Source organism: Bos indicus x Bos taurus, chromosome 10 (genome assembly GCF_003369695.1).
Source record: "Bos indicus x Bos taurus breed Angus x Brahman F1 hybrid chromosome 10, Bos_hybrid_MaternalHap_v2.0, whole genome shotgun sequence".
NCBI lineage: Eukaryota > Metazoa > Chordata > Mammalia > Artiodactyla > Bovidae > Bos > Bos indicus x Bos taurus.
Window position 1 is genome coordinate 18,099,067 of NC_040085.1, and position 7,062 is coordinate 18,106,128.

The window sequence follows — 7,062 nt, forward strand, 5'->3', positions numbered from 1 at the left end:
AACAGTAAGGGGGAGGTGAGGATATCCAGTTTATCCTCTACTTTCTACTGCTAGCTCATTTGATCTATTTTTTAATTATATAATTTTTCATTCTCTCATCTTGGATCTACTTCCTGTGTAAAATGAGGTTGAACTAAACTCTGTCTACAGGCTCATCTAACTCTAAATTCTTTTATACTATTTAGCAGAACAAACCTTTATTGAGGTCTACTTATATACAATGTAAAGTGATGAGAGAGAGTGGGGAGAAACCCCTTGCACTCTGGAACCCCAACACTATTTTCACATCCCTTGCAGTCTTTGGGGGCTGCAGTTGCCACTAATTAACCCTAGGGCCTTCCTTGGAATGAATCCCTATCTGTGATTTCATTTCTCCTATAAGATCAAGGAGAATATAAATCCATAGTAAAATGGCATAAAATGGGACGTGGCTCACTGAATGTAAGCATCATCACAGTGAGGTCAAAGGGGCTTTGTGACTGAATTGGTAGAAGATGTTCTTTTGGTGATTCATTCTATAAGTCTTATTTCATCTTGTAGGAATAAAAGAAAAAACATCTGCATGAGTGGAGGACCTGGAGGAAGTAGATGAATTGCCAACAGATAAAGCAAGAGGCTCTTTCTAAAGCAACCAAATTGCTTTCTGGCTTCTGTCTTTCTCCTTGCAAGTGTATGTGGGGATCACCTATATCATTTTTAGAAACAGCGCAAAATGAAAATTTGAAATCTTCTTTACAAGAAGCAGAGTAAAGTTTCATTAGGTAATGTTTCTAGCGGGCTTCCCTGGTGGCTCAAATGGTAAAGAATTTGCCTGCAATGCAGGAGACCTGAGTTCAATTCCTGGGTCCATCCCTGGGTCCAATCCCTGGGTTAGGAAGATCCCTTGGAGCAGGAAATGGCAACCCACTCCAGTATTCTTGCCTGGAGAATTCCGTGGAAAGAGGAGAGTGGCAGGCTACAGTCCATAGGGTCACATAGAGTAGAACAGGATGGATCGACTAACACTTTCACTTTCAATGTTTCTAGTGGCACCATTTTTCTAAAATGCTTTAACTCTTCATACAAATTAGTTTCATGTATCTGAATCTAATTTGTTGAGACTTTCGGTCATTTTAGGTTCACAGAAAAATTAAAGAGAGGACGCAGAGGTTTCCAGTATACTTCCCACTCCCACACTTGCATAACCTCTCTTCTTATCAACTTCCACATGAGACTGGTCTATTTCTCACCACTGATGAGCCCATATTAACACATTATAATCACCCAAAGTCTATAGTTTACCAGGATTCACTCTTGGTGTTGTACATTCTATGGGTTTACACAAAGGTGTAGTGGCATGTGTTCACCATTATAGTATCACAGAGAGTAGTTTCGCTCCTAAAAATCCTTTGTGCTCTGCCCATTCATCCTTCCACTCCCCTCAATCCTTGCAATCACTGGTTTTCACTCTCTTTATAATTTTTCCTTTCCCAGAATGTCATATAGTTGGAATCATATAGTAGGCAGCCTTTTAGATTGACTTCTTCACTTAGTATCATGCATTTAAGTTTCCTCTGTATTTTTATGGCTTGACAGCCCATTTCTTTTTAACACTGAATAGTATTCCATTGTTTGGATGTACCACAATTTACTTATGCTTACTCTTGTTGAAGGACATCTTGGTTAGTCCCAAATTTTGGTAATTATGAATAAAGCTGCTATAAACTCCCATGCTTTCTCTTAACTTGTGGCAACTGCCATCAGTGTTTGGTGCTCCTTGGCTTTCAGACACATGACTCCAGTCTCTGCCTTGTCTTCACATAAAAAATTATTTTTCTCATATTTGTTATTCAGTTCAGTTCAATTGCTCAGTCGTGTCCAACTCTGCGACCCCATGAATCACAGCACGCCAGGCCTCCCTGTCCATCACCAACTCCTGTAATTCACTCAGACTCACGTCCATCGAGTCAGTGATGCCATTCAGCCATCTAATCCTCTGTTGTCCCCTTCTCCTCCTGCCCCCAATCCCCCCAAGCATCAAAGTCTTTTCCAATGAGTCAACTTTTCTCATGAGGTGGCCAAAGTACTGGAGTTTCAGCTTTAGCATCAGTCCTTCCAAAGAAATCCCAGGGCTGATCTCCTTCAGAATGGACTGGTTGGATCTCCTTGCAGTCCAAGGGACTCTCAAGAGTCTTCTCCAACACCACAGTTCAAAAGGATACCAGGACTCAAAAATCTGAATACAGACTTTAAAAACATTACATTTAATTCCCTTTTCACTTTGAAGGAACACACACGTGGAGTTAACCAAAAAATTGAGTCATCTCTTTCTATTTGTTGATCACCATGTATTTTTCCAAGCATTTTCCGTCAGAGAAATTTATATGTAGCTTACATTTTATCTGTCAGGTGCACTAGATTGTTTTAACAGGACATCGAATATTGGCATCTACATCAGTTATGACAATGGCTCCATATTAGAGCTTTGTATCCATGAGAGATTTCTGGGAAGAAGAAGGGCAAAAAAAAAAAAAAAAAGGTGAAATGACAGTCCTGAAGGATCTGATCTTCAGAGGAAAAAATGCTGAGTTATGAATCTGGAAACCCAAAGAGGTAACAAGGGTACTTGGACGGTGTAGTACTGTGGAGGGCTGGGGCTGAGGCAGCTGCAGTTTGGGTACAGGCTGCAGGCTGCCTGGGAGCACTGTGCCTCCACCGCACAGAGGTAGGTGGCTGAGTCTTCCAGCTGGGAGGCTGTGATGTGTAGGGTACTATACCGCTCCTTAGAATTCACTGTGGAACTCATCCTTTCATTTTTCTTCGTCCCTGAAGCTATGAAAAACAGCCTGGTGAGGCTGCCTCCGGGATTCTGCTGGAACCACTGCACACTGTTCACCGTGTCAGAAAAATTGCACCTCAGAGTAGAGTTGGCTCCCTCCTGCAGGCTCAAGACTGAAGGATTCTGCTCCACCTTTACTCCCCTCACCCCTGCTTGGAAAGAGAGAGAAGCAAACACATATGATGTCATGGATGGGGTTTTCAGACCAGGAAAGTATCTCAGGAAACACCTGAGGATGTAGGACCATCTAGGAGCTCCAGGTCAGCTTGCCTCCCCTCCCTCCCACTGACAGCTGTGGACACTCCCCAGTTCCCTGTCTGGGATGACCCCAACTCACAGCAAATCTGGACCCACAGAAACCCCAGCAGGGCTCCCCATTTTCTCTTCATGATCCCTTGCCCAGTTACTGAGGTGCCTTCGCCCCTACTCTGAAGAATATAGAGTCTTGGGGCCAGAGAAATTTTGTTCTTACTGTCAGTATGTTCCACCAGTATCACTGAGTACCAATCACATCTGAGGTGAGTCAACTCACTTAACAGGAAACTCCACCCACCGTGGCCTAGTGAGACTGCAGTAAGGTCAGCAATTTCTCCAAAATTGAGGTTTGGGGGGACAGAGCAGAGAGGTAAAAGAAATATTTCCAATATGTGAAGTCATAAAGAAGTTTTTTTTTCTTGAAAGAATATATGTAAGAGAAGATTGTGGGATAGTGTGTGAGGAAAGGTAGATGGTATTTCTAGAAGAATTGTGTCAGGATGGATTACGCAGAACCTTGAGGAATTATAGGGAAGGATGACCCATTTTTCAAATTGCATAGTTTGGCAGAGTCTTTGATAATTTGGTTATGTGAAAATTCTGATCAAGGAAAACTATCTGATACATGCATTGTTTATTGCAGAAGTAAATACAGTTTCTTGAAATCATTTAGAAACCAAGATATATAGTTGGCCTCTGCACAGAAATGATCCCAATAAGAATTTGGTTGTTGAAAAACAGGACATGTGTATAACGTTCACTCTGCCTTAATTTGCACCTCTCCCTTCCTACTGTCCAACTCTTGGATGCCCTGTTGACCCACAGCTAATTCTGATCTGGCCACACTTTTTTGCTCAAATTCAATATTGTCTTTCTCCTTTCCTTCTATTTTTGTTCCTTATTTTTTCCTCTTTCTATTCTTGTTCTTTCTACTCTCGAGGAAATATATGAAAAGGTAGGAGGTCTGGGGTATTGGAATAATTTCTGGGTCAGTGGGTTTGCGGAATTCAGTCATAAAAATTTAAAAAAATGAATCCAGGTAACACAGATGTTTTCTGTTGAGTTTCCATGCTCTCAGAGCTCAGTAGTATCCCTATTTCTCTACCTCTGCTCAGAGAATCATCCTCACCTTGGATTTACAGAGGTAAGGGCTACAGCTTTCCAAACCTTATATAGAATGACAAAGCTGAAATCTGAGATGAACCTTACACAAACACTGTTCCCCTCTTTGCACCTTTGCTGTCTATAATTTGACTGTTCCGCATGCTCTCTGGGCTCCTCTCTTAACTGTTCCATCTTTGGAATCATCAGAAAAGGTCTTCATGTCCGGTAAAGCCTACAGTGCCCCCTAGTGGACTGAAACCATCAACAAAGACCCCTTCAGACAAACAATTGCAGCTTCACAAATCCCCAGTCCCATTCACTGCATGCTTCCTGATGAAGAAAGTAGTCAGAAAAAAACAGTCACTGCCTAGATCGAATGGAAACTAAAAGTAAACTCTTACTCTTAAAATGTCATTTGATGGAAATTTATGCCTTAAAAAATTTGACAAATTTTATCTTGTGCTTTTTTTTCATTTCTTTAGTTCAAAATAAATCCTTATTTATAAAAGTTGTGCTATAAATATGGTAATTTATTTAAAAGAACAAAATTTTGCCATTTGCAGCAACAGGGATGGACTTGGAGGGCATTATGCTAAGTGAAATATGTCAGAGAAAGACAGTACTGTATGATATCATTTGTGTATAGAATCTAACAAACACAATAAACTAGTGAATATAACAATAAAAGCAGACTCATAGAGAACAAACAGGTGGTTATTAGTGGGGGCAGGGCCAGTAGAGGGGTGTGGGTGTGGGAGATGCAAACAATTGGGTATAAGGTTGGCTTAAGGATGTATTGTTACAACATGGAGAATATAGCCAATATTTTGTAATAACTGTAAATGGAAAGTAACCTTTAAAACTGTTACATAGCCATTGTTATGGCTACAGTCCACAGGGTCACAAAGAACCAGACGGGACTGAAGCGACTGAGCACACATACACACAAGTGAAAGAAACCAATCTGAAAAAGCTACATATCATATGATTCCAACTATATGATATTCTGGACGAAGCAAAACTATGGAGACAGTAAAAAGATCAGTGTTTGCAAGGGGTTATAGGAAAGAAGGGAAAAAAATTTACAGAACACTTTTAAGAAAAGAAAGCCTAACCAATGAGTAAAAGTCAAAAAGTTTAATAGTAAAGTTTAACAAACTTGGGTAGCTCAGCTGGTAAAGAATCTGCCTGCAACGCAGGAGACCCCAGTTTGATTCCTCAGTCAGGAAGTTCCCTTCAAGAAGGGACAGGCTACCCACTCCAGTATTATTGGTATTCCCTGGTGGCTTATACAGTAAAGAATCTACCTGACCTGGGTTCGATTCCTGGGTTGGGAAGGTCCCCTGGAGAAGGAAATGTCAACCCACTTCAGTATTCTTGCCTGGAGAATCCCATGGACAGAGGAGCCATGGACAGAGGAGTCCATGGGGTTGCGAACAGTTGGACACAGCTGAAGTGACTAAGCACAGCACAGCACATACAAAGTTTGGGAAATTTTTTGTGTTGTTCTCAGTTCATCAAAGACTAACCTTCACTTTTATGCTGAGTTTAGAAAGTCATCATTGCTTGTCATAAAGAATTGTGGAGAGAACGGCTATTCTTTGCTTACAAGTGACCTCACTCAGGCCTCCTGTTTTAGTGCTCCCCCAAACCCTCAACACTCACACATGTGCACTTATGAGGGCAACACCATCTGTCTCAATTATTCAGAGATGATTGGTGCCTTGTTTTCTTAACCTTTGCACAGGTGTTTAGCACGCATTGTGATGCATCTCACACAAGGTCTAGGTTCCTTCTTCAACTATTCTACAAGTCTTCGTTCTTCCTTATACTTCTCATCCTCTGAAATTTGTTGATAGCACTCTGTGCTGCTAACTCCTTTTCTGTTCCCTATATTTTCAGGTGTATACCCTTTCTAATTTCTTTTCTATCTTTTAAATAGAGTTCCAGGATGATAAAGAGATGAGTGTGAATAAAATCCTTTCCTCTCTTTCCACTGTTTCATTATATATGAGATTCTGTTCCTCCTCCTTTCATCCTATCTTTCTCTATTAAGAATGATAATTTTTGGAGCCTGTGGCTCTCCTATCACCCCTCACGCCATGCTCTGTCAGGAAGACATTGTGCAGACCACACCTCAACTGGCACACTTTGGTTCTATGAACGTATAGTAAGGCATAGTAATACCCACCTGGGTGACTTGGAACAACTTGTGGAAGCAAGACTTTGCAACAATATGCAAAACACCACTTCATTGCTTATGTGGTTTTACCTTGAAATTACTTTGACCCTGGAAAAGGAACTATTGATGTCAGAGTGTTTTCAATTTCACTAATAAGTTGGGTGTGGGGAATATTGCAAGAGAGTTCCAGAAAACCGTCTGTTTCTGCTTTATTGACTATGCCAAAGCCTTTGACTGTGTGGATCACAAGAAACTGTGGAAAATTGTGAAAGAGATGGAAATACCAGACCACCTGACTTGCCTCTTGAGAAACCTATGTGCAGGTCAGGAAGCAACAGTTAGAACTGGACATGGAACAACAGACTGGTTCCAAATAGGAAAAGGAGTATGTCAAGGCTGTATATTGTTACCCTGCTTATTTAACTTCTATGCAGAGTACATCTTGAGAAACACGAGGCTGGAAGAAGCACAAGGTAGAATCAAGATTATTGGGAGAAATATCAATAACCTCAGATATGCAGATGACACCACTCTTCTGGCAGAAAGTGAAGAGGAACTAAACAGCCTCTTGATGAAAGTGAAAGAGGAGAGTGAAAAAGTTGGATTAAAGCTCAACATTCAGAAACTAAGATTATGGCATCTGGTTCCATCACTTCATGGCAAATAGATGGGGAAACAGTGGAAACAGTGTCAGACTTCATTT

General features: G+C 41.0%; 1 pseudogene across 1 annotated transcript; it reads right to left on the minus strand.

The window, feature by feature from the left end:
- Positions 1-2,568: 2,568 nt before the first annotated feature.
- Positions 2,569-3,290, minus strand: LOC113899479 (annotated as a pseudogene). The gene is made up of 2 exons (XR_003512916.1): positions 3,156-3,290; positions 2,569-2,967 (listed from the first exon to the last, which is right to left on the minus strand). The product of XR_003512916.1 is annotated as a T cell receptor alpha variable 22-like (transcript).
- Positions 3,291-7,062: the final 3,772 nt, after the last annotated feature.